This window comes from Petromyzon marinus, chromosome 71 (genome assembly GCF_048934315.1).
Source record: "Petromyzon marinus isolate PM22_M1 ecotype Great Lakes invasive population chromosome 71, UKy_Petmar_22M1.pri1.0, whole genome shotgun sequence".
Lineage (NCBI taxonomy): Eukaryota > Metazoa > Chordata > Hyperoartia > Petromyzontiformes > Petromyzontidae > Petromyzon > Petromyzon marinus.
In genome coordinates, this window is record NC_133737.1 from 4,038,717 (window position 1) to 4,059,037 (window position 20,321).

Genomic DNA, 20,321 nt, shown 5'->3' on the forward strand with positions numbered 1-20,321 from the left:
GTCCGTTAAGATTTTGAGGGACATCTTCCTGAGGAAGTCTGTCCCTAAAAAACACGGCACCGCTAAAGAATCAAAGACCAATACAGGCCCTTCCAATTTAATGTCTCCAATGGACACCTCCGCAGATATCTGGCCCAAAATTCACAACGATCCCCCGTTATAGGCAAAGTACAGAACAGAAACAGGGCGCAATGAACGACAATTGCATGGTAAAATCAATTCATAAATCATGGTGGCAGAAGCCCCCGTAATTGATTAGTACCCGCACTTCTATGCACTGAAAAGTACCGATGACCGCAGATGAGCCAGCGTCGCGGCGACAACTCGATGGGCTAATTGCTACCACTGGTCCGGCCCGAACGGCCAACCCTCACCCATTTGCAAAAGATCCCTTACGCGCCGCGACCTGACGAGGACGAACAGCAACAGTGCACGGATCTACACGAACATGAGATGGGTGAGGTGGGAACGAGGGCCGAGTGTGTAGTGCACCGCAACTCGCCTGGGGGCCCCTTGAAGTCGATGGCAGCTGGGATGACAACGATGGCGGCTCGAAGCGTAATCGATGTGCAGCGCGGCACCCTGAGGCGACGTGTCCTGGCAGCCTGCAATTGTAACAGACGGTGCGGCTGGAGCCCGGACAAGGGAAGGTTCCTTGTAGACGGTCGCATCTTCCTTGCTGCTCCACATCGCGCCTCCGACCTCGACAGCAGGACAAACTGGAGCATGCTCGTCCTCTTCCGGCTCCTCGTGCAAGGTCGCCGGTGTGGCGCAGCCCCGTTTGTCTCTTCAACCCCAGGTGAGTCTGTATACAGTGGGCGATCACAAGGGATGATGGATCATCCTCCTCCAAGGCAGGTAGGGCAACATTTAACTCCTTCGCCAACCTCAACAGTCTTTGTAAGACTAATGAGTCTTTGCCCGCCGCCTCCATCTTCGGAAATGCCACCTGCGCCAGGGACAGCAGAGTGCTTCGGAAGGCGAGGGGTGTCTCAGCTTCCCCTCACCGTCGTTCAGCAAATCTCTTGCATACACTGGATGGTGGGTCGTAAACTGCGGCCATTGCCTTGAATGCTTGTGATAGTGTGGACCGCTGCACTGGCAGGATGGCATAAAATGCCGCCAAGGCGTCGTCGTCGAGAGAGGTGGGGAGCGCCTTCAATGCCTCTTCCTCAGTCCACCCACCAAAGTGCAGCTTGCAGTGAAGCGGCATTTGAACGCCTCCCCAACCCCGTGAGCTGCTTTGAATTCACAAACAAATGGGAGTCGGCGATACAGCATAGGGATGTCCCACAGCGTGGCCGGCGGGTGGGGGGAAATGGCGACATCCCCGCCGCGTGCTTCCGCCAAAATGGTTGCCGCTCGATCGGGCGGCGTGGCGGGAGAGTCGTGCACTTGGACGGCGGCAGCAACGATGTCGAAGCCACGTGGCTCCGGGGCGATCTTCTCCGTCGACAGCTCTCCGGCGTCGAGCTTGGCGGCCAACTCGGCTGTGCCGCCCAGCAACTCTGCAAGGCGGGCGCTGGCCATCTGATGAGCGTTGGACGGCGATGAGTCTGCCGCCTGAACCACGCAGTGCTGCTCCACTGGCGGCGAAGACTCGGCGTTACCCTCCAGGGTTGCCATCCCCAGGGCTGTTGGTGGGATGATATCTCCGTCGTCTTCTTCACCCGAGGAATTTCTGGTAGGTTGCCTACGACGTGTGAGCATCTTGTCTCGCTCTAGGTAAGTCTAACCTGAAAATTGCCACTTCTGTCACCAAATGTAATGGTTCGACAGAGGCGCACACACTCGTGTGTAGGCAACACTATTTATTTAACACATCTGCAACACAACTGTAACACAACTGTAACACACCCTATACATAAGGTGGTGACCACTGTCCTAATCTCACTAACACTCGGGTACTACTTGGCATGGCCAAGCCAGGAGGCCTCTGCTTGGCCATGATGACTGGAGGCTTCTTTTTTCAGATTCTGCATGAGGCGTCTTCATCCTAGGCGCGTACAGCCCAGCTCTCTGTGCTGAGCCAGCTTAGCCCCTTGGCGTGCCCAGCCACACCCTGGCCACGCCCCCCTTCTCGAAACCTCGAGAAGGCTCCACTCCCCAACCACGTGATCCCCAAGGTCTCCCCTGGGCCTCTGACCCCTACCTTAATCCGGTCACGTGTCCAGTTGGGGTCACTCAGAGTGTCACGGCCTGACACCACCCCCGTGGCACTCGTCAATAGCATCCATACCAACCCGGCAGTGACGTCACACGTACATACCCAACATAGCAGTGACGTCATGTGTGTACAGACTCGACACGGTAGTGATGTCATATGTCACTACAATAGTAATCAAATAAATATCTTTAAACACCCAGGTCCGTCATTCTGTCATTCTGTGATTCTGTCATTGTGTGATGAACGTGGCATGGATTGGTTGAAGTGCGTCACGTGACCGCGAGCAAGCAGCCAACCGGAGGTGCGCCCCTCACAGGTGATGTTGCGCCGTAATAAGGCGCTGTGGGCAGCTGATCTGGCACCACGCTCACGGGCCGACAGGGGTGGGGGCTGAGGGGGAGGGGTCCCCCCCATCACTTTCTAAGACCTCTAAACATAAGACCTTGCAAATAATCCTAACAATTCTTTCAGTGATTAATAAGTCATAGCTCTTAGAAGTTAATGCAAATATCACAACTAAAGTTTAAATACATTTTCATTCATTAACATTAAAGTTGCATCGAGGGATCGTCAAAAAAGGTATGTAGAGTAAAAGTTTTAAGTGAAAGCCACGTAAAGTCGCTCTTATTCGACTTATTGAAAGTCCTGAAGTACAGCAAAGCCGTTCGCGTTCTTTTTACAGTACTCTACAATAATCCTTTTCAATAATACTTTTGACGGTAAAACACACGTGCACTACACACACATCTATTACGTACGGACATATATACACGGTTCTAATTACATTAGTTCTGTAGTTTTTTGGTGCTTAAATCCACTGCTGGGTGAAGGCCCACCGCATGCTGTGCGAGTGGATTGTAAGGATTTACTTGACCAGTCTAATGAAATAATTCATTAATTTAACAATATCTACTTAAAATATTTAAAATATTCAGGCTGGTCATTACTTTCAACTCAAATAATAATTAAAATATACAACATTTATAAAATTGAATAATAAAAGTTTATATTACACCAATAAAATCTCAAATAATATTTTTTGAAGCAAATTGAATGCTACGATGGATACAAATGAAATGTACCAGTGTCTTTTTGATGCGTACTTGCTGGCATATCCAACAAAGAGCAGAACGGTTTGCCAAGAAGAACTGGTTCAAAAGTGGAATGGCATAAAAAACGATGCAGATTTCCAAGTCAAAGTTGATCATTGGTTGCAAGAATTAAAGACGATTTCCAACACAAGAAAAGGATCACTTCTTACGTTTTGGGCTAAACAAGAATCATCTGCCGATAAAAAAAAGAACCCAAAAACGTGCCTGTCGAAATACCTCAAAATTCTGCATCGCAGTCTGATGGACAAGTGACCGATGCTCAGGCTGATGATTCAGCACCTAGTACTAGCAATTCAGCAACATCAAGAATTGCTACAGCCCAGCTGCATTTGGTAGACATTGACATTCTGAATTCTGATCTGGTCGGCTTGTACGAACGCCAGAAACGTGGAATGCTTACACAGCAAAATGATGTGGAACTGCCAGCGAAGAAGAAAAAAACTGAATTGGAAAACCAGTTGAAGAAGAAAAAGGGTGATCAAAAAAGAGCACAGAAAGCAAAAGATGAGAAGAAAAGAATATTAAATGCTCTGTTTGAAGATAATCCAGACCTACGCACATGTCTGAACGTCAGGGCCAAGCCTAGTAGGCCGAAAATTGAGGAAGATCAGCCTTCATTACTGGAAGCTATTGTGGATATTGCAATGCATGATGGGCATCACATGAAAGAAGGCAGAGCGATGTGTACAGAAGCATAAACACATTAAATCAGCTGACTGAACAGTTGAAGATGGATGGCTTTGCAATCAGTAGAAGTGGGCTCTACCTTCGTCTTTTGCCGAAGCGCAGTTCATCTCTTGAAGGGCAGCGTCATGTGTCAACAGTCCCTGTGAAACTAATTAGAGCACAGAACGATCACTTGCCAAACATATCGACTATTTGTTTTGTACGGCAACAATAAGGCACTTGGAAGAGTTGGCGTCCATGCTAGGACCGAACAATGTTTGCTTTGTGAGTCAAGACAACAAAGCTCGTGTTCCAATAGAGTTGACCGCTGCTAACAAGCAAAGGCTGATGCACGTCGAGTACACAGTCAGTCTGCCTGACCATGACTGGGTTGTGGCCGCAGGACACAAGCTAATTCCTTCGGTCTATGCCGGAATCCAAATTCAGTCTAATGGTCTAGGAAAGCGAGAAGCTGTTGGTTATTCGGGACCGACCTACATAGCAATCAGATCTGGAAAACACTCGTCATCAACAGCATTCAGCCATGGATTTGATTTCGAAAAATTGTTTACTCTGGAGGAGTTTGACGTCATTGACCGGTCAAACCAATTTTAGTGTCGACAGTTGATGGTGGCCCGGACGAGATACCAAAAAGTGATAAAGGTTGCAGTCCACCACTTTCTTCAGCACGATTTCGACGCTTTATTCCTCGCTACCAACGCTCCAGGAAGAAGCACATTTAATAGGGTCGAAACAAATTGCGCCACTCAGTAAGGAACTTACTAAAATTGATATTACCACGTGACCACTTCGGTAGTCATTTGAACGCAAGAGGTATTAGCATCGACGCTGATTTAGATAGCAAGATTTTTTAATTTGCAGGAAGCACTCTAGCCGAAATTTGGTCAGAGTTGAATGTCAATAATTTTCCGACAGTGACTGAATACATCGAGCCAACTGAGTCTGAGCTCCAGGAACAAGACCTCTTGTCCAGAGATCAGAAATGGCATGACGTCCACGTACGAACAAGCCAATACTTGACACATTGTAAAATGCACCGACAACAAGTGCTGTTTGAAACCAAAAAGCTCCCTTTTTAGCCTGGTAACAGACAGATTTCTTCCTCCTTTACCAAGCTAAGGTCTTAAAATTCCAGAACGGACAACAGAATTCCCATCTCTGTTTGCAGCACAAGGTTTTAAAGTGGATGATATCTTTCCTCGCTCTTCAAATTCTTATCGGTCGATTCCATATAATTTGTATTGTCCGTTAATAAAATCCGTGCTTAGCGATAGGATTTGCAAGAAATGTCTTGCATACTTCGCGTCGTTAGTCATGCTGCGCAGCCACTCTGTAACACACAAGCAGGAATAAATTATTATTCCGCCCAAACGCATCAGGCCACAGAGAGTCACTGCACGTCGGTAACGTGAACTAATGTTTGTAATCGCGAACGAAGAAAATGGAGAGAGTGCAAATTGGATAGACGAAGAAGAGCTTGACCTTAATGGAATATACATTCCACAGGATGAAGAGATCCATGCTCTCCCTATTTATTCCATGAATAAGCACTTTGCTTCTCCTTTTTTGCTTCTCCATGGGAGAATGGAGAAGCATACATTTTGTAATTTTTTTGAATGATTGTTACTAAACATTTTGATTCTAATGATTCGACCAGGGCTTTTCAATTCTGTGAAACGAATATGTGATTGTTATAATTGTACTCTCCATTTTGCTTCGTTCTCTACAAAGTTTCAAGTATTTTTTTTATAGTTATAATTACTTTTAATATTTTATAATTATAAGAGAATTTCAATATAATATTCTGAACATCTGCAGTTTTAGTTAGACGATGAATATTTCCAAGTGAATGTTATGCTAAATTTCAGCTTTCCAACGCCTCCTTTTAATTTTTTCTCCTACAACATCAGAGTGCAGTGCCACATTAAATACGCACTACAATGACAATAGTTTAAAGTCATTTGAAGCATGTTTTATTTTCAAAATGGAAATATGGTTTGGGGGGGGCAGAGCTTTGTGAAGTTATGTTTGACGGGGGTCTGACTTTTTTTTACGCCGTGTGACGAGGGGGGGAGGGGGTCAAAAATCGGCCAAAATCGCGTGACGTTTTGGGGGCTTATGCCTACCTCCCCCCTCCCCATGAGCAGGCGGGGCGCGACGTCCACCCCCTCCATTCACCCCTCCTCCTCGGCCACTTCTCACCGGGCCCCCGTCAATAGTGTGATCGCCCCCCCCCGCATCAGCGCCCTCTCTGAGGGACATGGCTAAGTGGCTAGCTCACCACCGCCCGGAGTTATCCCACACACTCCCCACGTACACCACCACTAATGCTTTGGTGGCTGCGTGCACGCGCACGCCCGTGCAGGTGCTCGTTGCACACAAAGGCTAACGCTAAAAATAGTTGTATGAATATGCACACCCCCCCCCCCCCCCCACTGTGGATAAACCTTAATCCGCTGTGCAAACAGATGCTAATGCTAGTGGGAAAGGAACGGCTGGGACAGGGCTAGGGGGCACGCCTCACCGTTAACGTGATTTCTACTGTGTAAACGCGCTGCGTAAAGCGCGCTGTGTAAACACGCATGCGAGCGCAAGCACGTGCACATGCCGGCAGCTCTGTGTGCTGCAGCACACGCGCCTCACCCGCATGCTCAAATCACTCGCAAGGCGCTGCAGATGCGCGTCTTACACCCACGCGAAACCCCGCATAAAGCGTAGCGGTCGTAGAGATGGTAATCTATGCGCAAACGGTGGGGAGTGGATTTAGCGCACCCCGACCCCCACCTTAATCACTCATGCGGCGCAGCAGGTGCGCGTTTTCTACACACCACGCAAAAACCCGCATAACCAGTGGCGGTCGTATAGATGGTAATAGATGCACATCTCACAGACCAACCCCGCGCCGACACCCTGCAGCCTCGTGCTCGCTCTCTCACGCACCCTGACCCCGCACGCAGTGGCTCCACTCAAAAATCACAGACACCACACCGAAGTTCACCCACACACTCATAAATCACACTACACCGATCTTTTGAACTGAAGTTTATTAATGGCGCGTCTAAAAAAAACCCTGTGCGGCCCGGAGTAAATATTCTACGAGCAGCACCTAGACTATCTCTATTCAATCCCTGGGTGTACCCCCACTCTACTTCTCACCTCGCAGACGCACTCATGCTGTCGCACGGACGCTGTGAGTCAGAGAGACGATGATCCGAGAGGTCTCTGCCTTGGGTCGAGTTGTTGCGGCACTCGCTAGCGTTTCTCGGATGCTGTGAGCGGCTGTGAGTCAGTTCGGGCGGCTGAACGGCTGGAGGATAACTCCCTCACGTTTTTCCGCTCCCTCCTTTTGTGTCCTCGGAATCCGAAGATCTAGGGTCACGTAGTATTATCCTGCGCGGCCAATTGGGCGCCTACCTTTCGATTTTAAACCGGTGCCCCGTCCTTACCTGGAGCGTTACTCTCCATTGCGCCTTGACCCATTGTCTATGCATCCGTCCTCCCCACCCCGGCTACAACATGTTTGGTCGGGGTGGCCGTCCCGCGGAACACACATCCGCGGCGTGGCTAGGAACTTCCCTCCCACCTCCTCGTCTGCGCTGCCCGCGGAGTGTTTGCCCTCGAGGCCCTATCTCCCGTGTTGTGTATGCTTCATTGCGGCCAGCCTGTAAAGCTCTTTGCGCCTTTATGACTTTTTAAAGTTGATTTTAGGGGTGCCGCCATGTAATCCAGCCTAGGGGGGGTCGGCCAATCTCCTGGCAATGGGGAACCGGGGGACATCCCTGCTATGGGCTTTTCGAATGAAAACCCGTGGGCCAGGCACCCCGCCCCCCCCTTCGAGACTATACGTGGGTGCGTGTGTGTGTTTAGTGGGGGTGTCTGGCAAAACAACCTCCTACCTGCTCATGGTGCCGGATGGGCAACGTTGTCGTGGACAGTGCCGTGGGGGGAGGGCCAATTCCGATTAGCATTTCCCCTCAGATCGTTTGTAGCTACCACAGCGGCAAAATGGTGGCTCTGGACGGGTGCGAGGGGCTGGTAACCCCTTTACCTTCAATAAATTACCACTAAACCACGTCTAAAATATCTAATCAATAAGCTTGTGCCGGAGGCCTCAGGGGGACAGGCGTCTATGACGTGTCCTGGCCAAACCCCATTTGACGGAGCCAGGAGACTGAATCTTTACCCTCGGGGCACCTCCAGAAACAACTAAAAGCCACTATGGATGGCCATATGGAATGTTCGAATGCTCACTGCGGAGGAGAGGCTGCCACTCCTCTGTCGGGAGCTGGACCGGTACCGCCTGGATCTCTGTGCCATTCAGGAGGTCCGGTGGACCGGCTCTGGCTCCTGCTACCAGTCCTCTACTCGGGACAGGAGACTGCCAAACAACAGGGTGTGGCTCTTCTTCTGAACAAAAGAATGAAGGGGGCGTGGGAGCTTGGTGGTGAGTTGTGAGAAGCTGTAAGCCTCAGGCTACTTTGGGCTCGCCTTACCATCAACTGGAGGTGAGGAGTGGTGGTCGTGGTTACTTATGCCCCCACTGAAGACTAACATCCGTGGAGGGATGTAGGCAAGGCCAATGAGTCAGATGCTTTCTATGACCTCCTGTCACAGGTGCTGGCTAAAGTGGCCCCTCGGGAAAGAGTCATCTTGTTGGGTGACTTAACTGCCCGAGTTGGTCATGATGCTGGCACCTGGTCTGGAGTGATTGGAGGGCATGGGCCAGATTAGCTCAATACTAACGGTAGGAGTCTGCTAGATTTTTCTGCAGCCCATGGGCTTGTAATTACCAACACGCTGTTCCGGCATTGGCGTATCCACACATCATGGATGCATGCCGGGTCCAAGCAAGAACATCTGCTGGACTACATAGTGACCGAACAGCGGATGAGGGCCCATGCCCTTAACACCAGGACCTACCGTGGAGCTGATCTGCCCACTGACCATCGACTTGTCATCTGTAAAATGCACCTGCCATTCTTCCACTCTGGTGGTGGGTGTACACCCAGGACCCCATTCCAACCTAAGGTGGCCTGGTCTCAGCTAGCTGATGGAAGTTACAAGTGAGAATGTCATCATCGCTTGCGGCTGGGGTTGGCATCGTCCCCCATTCCTCCTGATGTCGAGGGTAAATGGGCGAGTTTTAGGACTGTGACTCATGCAGCTGCAATGGCTGCTTTGGGTACGCGGTCCAGACCTCCCCAGAGACCCTGGCTGACAGAGGAGGTGTTCAGGATAGTTGAGAAAAAGCGACAGGCCCACTCTAATCGTCTACAGCATCCCACATCAGAGAATGAAGAGGTTTACCGCAGCCTTTGCTCGGAGGTTCGGAGAGCCGTGAGGCATTGCAAGGGTGGGTGGTGTTCGCAGTTGCTGAGGAGATAGAGTCTGCCTCAATGGCCCACGATCACAAATCCCTATTTAACTCCATCAAAAAAGTAACCTGCAGCGCCACACCTATTTCCATCATTAGGGGAAAGAACGGTGATCCAATCTCCGACCCCCAGGAAAAGGTTTGCATTTCTGTGAGGTCCTGGCGGAGGGGAAATCAATCAGCCTGGGGAACATCATGGGACAAAGTGGGGATGACCCTGCTAAGGCTGCGGTGCCTCAAACATTGGAGGATGAAGTCACCCCCTTTGAGTGGCTGGCCGAGGTGCCATCCATTGAGGAAGTACTGAAGGCGATCCAGAGTCCGAGACCAGGAAAGGCACCGGGCAGAGAAGATCTCCCAAGCAAAATGCTGTGGGAAGGTGGCGTTTGTGGGCAGACTGCCCTACATGACATCATAACAACAGTCTGGGCCACTGGACGGGTTCCACAGGATTGGAAGGATGCCCTGGTGGTCCCCCTGTTTAAAATAAAATTACACAATAAAATTCTCACGACGTTTCGGCCACAACATAAGTGGCCTTCTTCAGGTGAAAGGAACAGACCTGTCGGGACGACAGAGCTTCAAATCGTCGGGACGACAGAGCTTCAAATGATTTGAAAGGGGGACCACACAGACTATAACAACTACAGGGGCATCTCACTCCTCAGTGTGCTGGGAAAGGTCCTGGCAAGGATTATTCAACATCGCCTTGCTAGGCACGCTGAGGAGAGGCTTGTGGAGCCCCAATGTGGTTTCAGGAAAAGGCGGTCCTGCACAGATGCCATTTTTTCTGTCCGTCTGCTACAGCAGAGGTGTAGGGAATTCCAACAAGACCTACATCTCTGCTTTATTGATTTGGTCAAGTCCTATGATACCATCAGTAGGCCTGGGCTCTGAGTTGTTCTTCGTGCTTTCAGAGTCCCTGATCGTCTGCTCACGCTCATTAAGGACCATCATGATGGTGAGCAGGCCCAGGTAAAACTACATGGCCAGGAGGCTGAGCCATTCCCTGTACACCTTGGGGTGCGACAGGGATGTCCTCTGGCTCCCACATCATTTAACATCTATTTTGACCACGTAGTTCATGAAGCCTTCAATAGCTGTGCCAGAGGAATTTCCATCTGGTACAGATACAATGGGAGGCTGATCGATGCCCGGGTGTGTTCAAGGGATGGCTCCCTATTGGTCAACCACGTTATGTATTTTTCTATTTAAAGCTTTCGTGACTGCAAGGATTCATCTTCTTTGGTTCTTTCGGTAAAGTCACGTAGAATGAGAATAAAATAATAAATTTAAAAAATAAAATAACACAATAAAATTCTTACGACGTTTCGGCCACAACACAAGTGGCCTTCTTCAGGTGAAGGGAACAGACCTGTCGGGACGACAGAGCTTCAAATGATTTGAAGCTCTGTCGTCCCGACGATTTGAAGCTCTGTCGTCCCGACAGGTCTGTTCCTTTCACCTGAAGAAGGCCACTTATGTTGTGGCCGAAACGTCGTGAGAATTTTATTGTGTAATTTTATTTTATTAATTTATTAATTTATTCTCATTCTACGTGACTTTACCGAAGGAACCAAAGAACACGTTATGTATGCCGATGATCTGGTAATTGCAGCTCACTCAGAGGCATTGGATTGTGCTGCTGCTGAAACTGGAGTGTGCCACTCAGAGGTGGGGCCTTACTATCAGCCCCACCAAAACGAAGCACCTGCCTGTGTATTTTGTACCATCGGGAACTCCACCCCCACAACTTCCAATCGGTGATGGGGCAGTTGTGGAGAGAGTGGAGATGTTCCCATACCTGGGCAGTGTTCTCATGACCGGCTCCGGTTTAACAGCAGAGGTCTCACTCCGAATCAGTCGAGCGCCATTATCTTTTCATCCGTTGCGTAACGCTGAGTGCAAGCTACCTGGACTGTCACTCCGCACGAAGCTTTGGGTCTTCTCGGTCACAGTCATTCCCTCCCTTCTCTATGCTTGCGAAACGTGGACTCCCCTAATGGAATATATTCGCCGGTTATAAACATTTAGGCTGGCCTGCCTACGATCAATCCTGGGTTTAACCAGGCTGGATTGTGTGAAGAGCGCACAAATCCTAGAAAGATCTGGACAAAGTCCCATTGGTGCTAGGGGATGGCAGCGCCGGCGGAGTTGCGCCATTGCTGTGGCCCCACAACGTCTTTATGGACAGCCCTAAGTAGGCAGGTTGTGGAGTGCCGTTTGCCAGCACGCAATGATGTGTTATGGCCAGCAGCACCATGCCCGGCTGAGCAGAATTAGAATATGTATTTATACTGGAAGAATTCTACGAGCTATAAAACTATGACCAGTAGGGGTGGATCAGAACATTGCAACACACAATACAAAAACACGATATGATTGCAAAGTATAGCAAAGGTAAACAAACCACTTAAAAAATATATATGCCAAAAAAACTCAACAATCATTTTCTTCTTCTGGGTTCTTTTCTTACCAGATCATTTTCTTACCAGGAACGACCCACTCAGCTAAGTTTATTTTTCAGAAGCGATCTGGTAGCTTCATGAAGTGGCTTATGTGGAAATGTATTGCAGCAAAATAATCGAAATAATCTTAATGCATGTTTACACACTGCACGATGTAAGCGTACAAGGGAGGCACAGGACCGGTTCAGATATTCTCTGCCACTGTTGATAGCCATGAGAGGGAATTACAGTAAACTCTGTCCATAGCGTTAGTAGCAGACTGTGATAACTATTGCACCACCACTCCCAAAATTACACTCTCACACGCACACAGAAACACAATCATACACTCACGGTCTGATATAATAACCTGAATACTATAAAAATGGGATTACATTTGATAACATCTCCACTTACTGTAAGGAGTCTTGCGACTCAGCAAGGCTCTCTGATTAATCCTGGGTGGTGGGAGGTGTGGTGGGAGTTCACATATCGCTATTCTAGCCTTGCGAATGCACTCGCCCCTCGCTTGCCTCTGCTCCACAATCAGACGACCAAGCATTACGCTAATTTGGGATAGGTTTGGTACTTTTCATTGTTTAATTTCCTGATAAAGTTAAGCCCTGCCCTTTGCTGTATACAACAATGCACGCGCTCCCCCATCACCACCACATTCTAAATTATTCTCTGAATTAATCTCAACACACGAGATTCCACGGCTCATGATTTAGTTCAAAGTGCATGCTGCACAGCTGATGAACTGGCGAACTGAATGAGGCTCATCAATTCATGTATCACCTATCAATATATATATCATGGACATGTATGATGTATGTTTATTAACTGTGAATAACTCAATTAATAATAGGTAATCATTATACTTTATATTATTACGTTAACTCCCCACCTCTGGTCCTTGCATCTTATTATACTCACAAGTGACGACATCACATTGACCCCCTCTAATTAATACCGAATCAGAAGGATTTTCTCCACAATTCTGGCTGTCGCCTGATGAGGCTGGTTGTCATTACCGGCAAAACATGGTACTCAAATTGTAAACGTTGTTGCGGTTTACTCTCCAACACACCGGTTAGTGCTTAACTAGAACTAAATGTCATGTTTTGTTTACGTGACAAACCTTACGAATTGGCTGTGTCAGGTGGCGGCGCGTTTTAGGACATTTAAATTAAGGCGATCTAAACCAAAACATCTCTTTTTATGGGTAACAAATGTACCTTATCAAGACACGACAATGCCAGCTGGATCTGAGGTGAGATCTGTTTCTACACACGAACGCAGTTGTACAGTACTTAAGCTCTGATCATGGTCAATCGGTCCTTGAGTTGTAAACAATTGTGGTTCACGTGGTTAGAATTCTGAGTGGTTGTGCTCAGTCAATGGTGCAAGGGAATCCGGTTAAGGGGGTTCAGGTGTTCTAGAATTATGTTTGAATTGATTACAGTGCATAGTAGTAGCATAATATTGGTAAGAACCTCCTGGTTACACCAGCCCACACGGGATTATTGTCCGTCCGTCAAAAATGGGAGGGGTGGGGCTGGGTGGAGAGGGGAGGGTGGGGAGTTGCTGGGTGGGGAGGGTGGGGCTGGGTGGGGAGGATGGGGAGGGGCTGGGTAGGGAGGGTGGGGCTGGGTGGGGGGTGGAAGGGGTGGGGCTGGGTGAGGAGGGGCTGGTCACCCCGTGGTGCCCTTATAAAACTTTACATTTAACATACTCACGCCGGCTTGTGTCCGCCTTCACAGTCGGGCATATTTGCGGAATACACCATGCCGCCGTTGACCCTGGCCATTGACCGAGCAACCCAACGTTCCTACCAGCTCCCTCTGCAGGAATGTGTTGACAGCACACCCCACGTACCCACATGATGTCTTCAATTTAAAACAATTCCACACTCTCAAGCACACCCACATTCTGGCAAATTGCCCAATGATGCTGGATGTAATTATCAGCGAAACGTCGTAATCAAATTGTAAATGTTATGGATTTACTCTCGAACACACTGGCCACCATTCTTCAAAAGGGATTACCGTTGGTACGGATATTTTAATACACACAATGGACAGGAAGGAAAAGATCAAAAGGCTCACATAATGCCCATGCATAATGTACTTTGACTCATTAATCCCCCCCCCCCCCCATTTTGCGCAAAAGCGCTTAAGTGTGGTCACCACATCTACGCCTCTAAATAAGGAACGAAACAGGTGGACTTATCCACGAATCTGGCTGTCGCCTGATGAAGCTAGTTGTAATTACTGGCGAAACGTCGTACTCAGATTGTAAATGTTGTAACTTGGTTCTCCAACACACCGGTGTGCTGTACTAGTGACGAATTGGCATGTTCTGTTTACGTGACAACCCTTACTAGTTGGCTGTGTCGGGTGGTGGCGGGTTTTAACGACACATTTATATATTTACGCGCTCTAACCCAAAACACCTCTATTATAGATGATATTGGTCGCGAAAGCCTCCGTGTTAAACTCAACTAATAATATATACATTGCAATTTATATTACTACATTAACCCCCCTCCACCTCTTGTTTTCGCACCTGATTTTACTCACAAGTGACGACATCACATTGACCCTCTGTATTTAAGACCGAATCAGGATTTTCTCCATAATTCTGGCTGTCACCTAATGAGGGTGGTTGTAATTACTGGCACAACATCGTACTCCAATTGTAAATGTTGTTGTGGTTTACTCTCCAACACACCAGTTAGTGCTGATCTAGTAACCATTTGGCATGTCTTGTTTAAGTGACAAACCTTACTAATTGGCTATGTCGGGTGGTTAAAGATGCATTCAGATTACGTGATCGAACCCAAAAAACAAATGTACATGGTCAATCAGTCCTTGTGACTTTTAAACAATTGTGGCTGACGTGGTTATAATTTTGAGTGGTTGTGTTCACTGTCGAGGGTGCAAGGGGGTTCTCAGTTAAGGGGGTTCAGGTGTTCTAGAGTTGTATCGTTTAATTTATTACAGTGTGTAGTCGTAGCGTAGTGACAGCACACCACATGCAACCACACACTCTTATTTAAAACTAGCTTTCACCACGCCCGGTCGCCTTTGTCTCCCCAGTGGCGATGTTCAGACACCGCACCAGTTACTCGTTTGAGGCTGAGTCGACCTAAGGGAGGCCCAGGACCGGTTCAAATCATTGTTATCGGTCATGGCCGTGAGTGGGAATCGAACTCGGGTCGCCGGGTTCGTAGCGCAGCACGCTAACCATTACACTACCGCTCCAAAGACAAAGATCCCACATATAGCTTTAACAGACTGTAGGGGCAAGTGCTGTTAGCGAGCACCTATGAAGGCCGGCACGGCACACGAGGGAGTGGGTGACAGCAACACGCCTGGCCGCCTTTGTTTCTCCATTGGCAATATTCACACACCACAGCAGTTACTCGTATGAGGCTGAGTCGAACTCGGGTCACCAGGTTGCCGGGTTCGTAGCGCGGCGCGCTAACCACTACACTACAATGTGTTAGGCTTCCACATGCGCGGGTCATGTGACAGATTTGACGTCACAGCTCACTTGCCGTGCAAAAAAAATGCATTATTGAGCTCCCCTCCCGAAAAAAAAGTGTATTTTTATAATTTTTGCATGGTGTACAGTTTGGAAAGTACCTACATGGCAAATCTGCAGTTTGTTGCATGTCGGGAAGTACGATAAACATTTTGAACAGACACACATATTCACAACTTTGCCTTTTATATATATGGAGATAACAGGTAAAAAAAGTGAGAAGCTGCATTCTTTTTTTTATAAACTGGCTAAGGGCTGAAAGGGGGCAGAATTAATTGGAGTAGATACTGTGCAGTGGAAAAGAGCACGCTAAATAATACAAGTGAAAGAATGTAATGCACTGATGTGCTCCACCACAGCACGTGAGAAGCGGAGTGCAGAGGTAATACCTCGCAAAAGAATGCAGCATTAATGTAGCCTACCTGGGAGTTCACCATTTAGCCGGGTGCTGGTGGCCATGCACGTGGCCTGTAATCCAGCACTGTGGAGGCTCGGGTTGGTGGATCGCGCAAAAGTTTGTGACACTCCCTTCCTGCGAGCGTTGAGGAGGATCCACCATAACCCTCGCTCGCCAGGAGAAGGCAGTACAGCAAGTGGACCAATCATCATCCGTTTCCATCTGTACAGGAATAGGGTGTTTCCTCTTCATGAGCGTGTTTTTTCTCCCGGTGCTCAGGTTTCCTCCCATACGTATAATACACACAACTCATCATGAATTATCTGAACACATCTTAGAATACAAAGCCAAATGCAGGACTATTCTGAAAAAGAGTCCTATGACTCCTATCCTGGATAAGTAACTAAATAATTATATTACATCATTAGACCTCCTTTGCCAGTACCAAAATGTAATAATAGGGTTTTCCCCTTTTTTTCTAGCAACAAAACTGAAACCTTTTTACAAGGATTCATGTCTGTGTAGTGGAGTAAACGATACGCATAGGAATTGGCCACATACAGTACATACAGACATACAAGGAGAGTGGGTCACACGAGGTCAAACAAGTGGTCGAGTCACGGGTGGCGTAAACAAACCGACGTAATTAAAGGAGTCGTGGCACGAGGGCTGTGATTGGTCGAGAGGCTGTCAGCGTTAAGTGGCGGCGTCTCGAAGTCTGACCGTTGGACAGGTGCGAACTGGCGGGGAAATGCCAGCGAGCCACGTGGCAATTAATTAAGGCTAATTGGAAAGGGGATAAAAGGCTAGGTGATTGAACGGGGAGTTGGAGTTGTTGTTGGGCAGTTGTTGGCGAGAGATGGAGAGATACGAAGAGGACAGCTGGCAATGTTAGGGAAGAATAGATTGAGAGCCGAACCCAAAGGACAGTAAAAAGCGATAGGGAGAGTTAGCGGAGAGGTAGTTACGGGGAGATAGGTACAGGGAGAGTTAGGAGATAGGTACAGGGAGAGTTACAGATAGAGTCACTGTGTGTGCGGAGATAGAGTCACTGTGTGTGCGGAGATAGAAAGAGTCACTGTGTGTGAATAGACAGACAGGTCACTGTGTGTGCGGCGATAGAGGAAGTCACTGCGTGTGAAGAGATAGCGGAGGCACTGTGTGTGAGGAGATAGAGGAAGAACCACTGTGTGTGGAAGAGGATGCGCAGATGGTGCTGAGGGGAAGAACCACTGTGTGTGAAAGAGGATGCGCGGACGGTGCTGAGGTGAATCGGAGTGTCCGAGTTGGCGGAGCGCGAAGAGGAGAATTACTGTGTGGTACGGAACGATGGAATAAAAGTGACGGTGGAAGAAAGACGGTTGTCGTCCAAGTGAATTCACGGCACTACATCTGCATTAACCACAATACCTGCAGTCAAAATGCAAACAAAAACATACTACGATAATATATGCATTGTCCTTGAAACTGATTGGTCCACACCAAGGGACGGCTTTCTTTTGAGGCTGAACCCAATTGGTGCTCGACCAGATGATGCCAAAAGGCATACAGCTCAAAGACAATGCACTATCAAAGTAATGAGGGCTCGGGGTGAGCATCTATGCCTTTTGGCGTCATCTGGTCGAGCACCAATTGGGTCCAGGCTCAAAAGAAAGCCGTCCCTTGGTGTGGACCAATCAGTTTCAAGGACAATGCATATATTATCATAGTATGTTTTTTGTTTGCATTTTGACTGCAGGTACTGTGGTTAATGCAGACATGAATCCTCGTAAAAAGGTTTCAGTTTTGTTGCCAGAAAAAAGGGGAAAACCCTATTATTACATTTTGGTACTGGCAAAAGGAGGTCTAATGATGTAGATGCTCACCCCGAGCCCTCATTACTTTGATAGTGCATGGTCTTTGAGCAGGACGCATTTTGGCGTCATCTGGTCGAGCACCAATTGGGTCCAGGCTCAAAAGAAAGCCGTCCCTTGGTGTGGACCAATCAGTTTCAAGGACAATGCATATATTATCATAGTATGTTTTGTGTTTGCATTTTGACTGCAGGTATTGTGGTTAATGCAGACATGAATCCTCGTAAAAAGGGTGCAGTTTTGTTGCCAGAAAAAAGAGGAAAAACCCAATTATATTACAGTTAATTATTATTTGTCTTACCCACTGCATTGTCAAGGTGTTCACAGCCAGGCTGCACTATTTACACAATGCAGTCAAGGCTGTTTCATTGCTATTGGTGTGGTGTCTCCGCCTACATTTCAAGCCTTTTGCCCTTAATGCATATTCTGCATGCGAGGAGCAGTGCAAATCTCTGGACCTTTTGCCTGTGCTGCACGGCTGCACTCTACACCAGTGCTTCTCAGCCTCTTTCATTCCTCGGCACACGCTTTCGAACTTGCTCGATCTTGACGGGACACCGGATCAAAAATTCACGGTGCACCTGGGTGGGTGTGTGGGAAGGTTTTGTAGTTGCCAAAGAATTTGCCCTCCTGCGTGAGCGTATTTGTGTCTCTCTCCGTGTCTGTGTCTCTCCGTGTCTGTATCTCCGTGTGTGTGTGCGCTAGGAACCTGGCGACCCGAGTTTAATTCCTGCTCACAATCAATTACAGGTGGCGGGTATTTGAACTACTTGTGCGCCTCTCCTACATCGACTCAGACTCCAATGAGTACCTGGTGCGGTGTATAAACATCAGCACTGGGGAGACAAAGGTGGCTGGGCTTGGTCCTGGTCACCCATCCCTTCGTGTTTCGTGCCGGCCTTCATAAGTCCTCGCACACAGCAAAATAGGGAGATATTTTGTCCTTTGTCTCCGTGTCTGCGTGCGTCCTCGTGTGTCTCCGTGTCTGTTGTTTCCAATTGCGCAATGAGTGATTGGAGGAGTTCAGAGGGTCGGGGGAGTTTTTTTGCATTGCTCGCAGGTGAAATGAGGTGCCCAGGGTTTGTCGTGATCCCCGACAGGCATGCCAAAATATGCCTTGTAGGCCTCACACATCTTAGCAGATGTTTCCACAGAGTACTTTTTCGCTCTTGTCTTGATAATTTGGCCACAGACATAGAAAAATGCGTCTTCCAGATGCTTGCAGCCTCTAGATGCCATCTCGGAAAAATGCAGATATGTATCCACTTAGGCAGCTGGAACTAAACTGAACTGGTGGGCTTGGATGCACACACACATATATGGTTAAACCCAGTATGGATCGTTAGCAGGCCAGCCTAAATGTTTCTAACCGGCGAAGATATTCTATTAGGGAGATGCACGTTTCGCAAGCGTAGAGAAGGGAGGGAATTACCGTGGCTGAGAAGACCTGGAGCTTCATGCGAAGCAAGAGACCAGGTAATTTCTACACAGCGTAACACAGCCGATGAAAAGATAATGGCGCTCAACTGATTTGGAGTGAGAGCTCTGCTGTTAAACTGGAGCCGGTCATAAGCACACTGGCCAGGTATGGGACTCTCTGCAATCTCTCCACAACTGGCGCATCACCAATTGTGAGTTGTGGGGGTGGATTGTCCGATGGTACAAAATACCCAGGCAGGTGCGTAGTTTTGATGGGGCTGATGGTAAGGCCCCACCTCTTAGTGCCAAGCTCCAGGTTTAGCAGCAGTGCCTCCAACTCCTCCTCTGAGTGAGCAGCAATCACGAGAGCATCGGCATACATAACATGGTTGATCAATAGGGAGCCATCCCTTGGCCACACCCGGGCATCAATCAGCTTCCCATTGTATCTATACCATATGGTAATTCCTCTGGTACAGCCATTGAAGGCTTCACGAACTACGTGGTCAAAAGATATGTTAAAGGTGGGAGCCAGAGGACATCCCTGTCGCACCCCAAGGTGTAGAGGGAATGGCTCTGACTGACGGCCGCTCACCATCGTGAAGGTCCTTAAGGATCGTGAGCAAAGGGTGAGGGACTCCGAAAGTATGAAGAACAACCCAGAGGCCAGGCCTACTGATGGTATCATAGGCCTTGACCAGGTCAATAAAGCACATACATTCACTCACACGCACACATAGACCTACAGACACGCAAAGAAATTGACTTACACTGACTCACATGGTGCCACGCACACAAATCGACTAAGACAAACGCCCATGGACTGACACACACAGACATATCGACTCACACACACAAACACATGGACTTACACACACAAACATATGGACTCACACACGCATAGACATCCACTTGAGATAGACACACATATATCGATGTACACACATACAGCGACTTACACACACACACATCGACTCACATACAGACATACGTGGACTCACACACACATTGACGTAAACACACATGTATTTACACACACATATCGACTCACACACACACATTGACTTACACACACACATCGAGTGACACACACACATGGACTAACACACACACAGCGACTGATACGCACACAAATGGACTGACACGCACACTTGGACTGACACACAAACACTTGGACGTATACACTGTTGTATATATAGGCCTTTTTCCAAAATTGATATTAAGAATAATTCTGCCAATATTATTTTTAATCAATCGTGGTGTCGCGTGGGGGCAAAAGGGGGTGAGGTGAACCCCCCCTCCCCTCACAGCAGCTG

At 48.2% G+C, this 20,321-nt stretch overlaps 4 protein-coding genes across 5 annotated transcripts in view; 3 read left to right on the forward strand and 1 right to left on the reverse strand.

The window, feature by feature from the left end:
- Positions 1-20,321, forward strand: part of LOC116957278 (uncharacterized) — a 609,203-nt gene that overhangs the window by 496,232 nt on the left and 92,650 nt on the right. The window lies entirely within an intron of this gene.
- LOC116957235 (uncharacterized) overlaps positions 1-20,321 on the reverse strand; it is a 479,173-nt gene that overhangs the window by 246,091 nt on the left and 212,761 nt on the right. The window lies entirely within an intron of this gene.
- The window catches only part of LOC142906859 (uncharacterized), a 284,641-nt gene that overhangs the window by 144,746 nt on the left and 119,574 nt on the right, over positions 1-20,321 (forward strand). The gene's annotated exons all lie outside the window — the stretch shown is intronic.
- LOC142906843 (uncharacterized) overlaps positions 1-20,321 on the forward strand; it is a 188,628-nt gene that overhangs the window by 54,803 nt on the left and 113,504 nt on the right. The window lies entirely within an intron of this gene.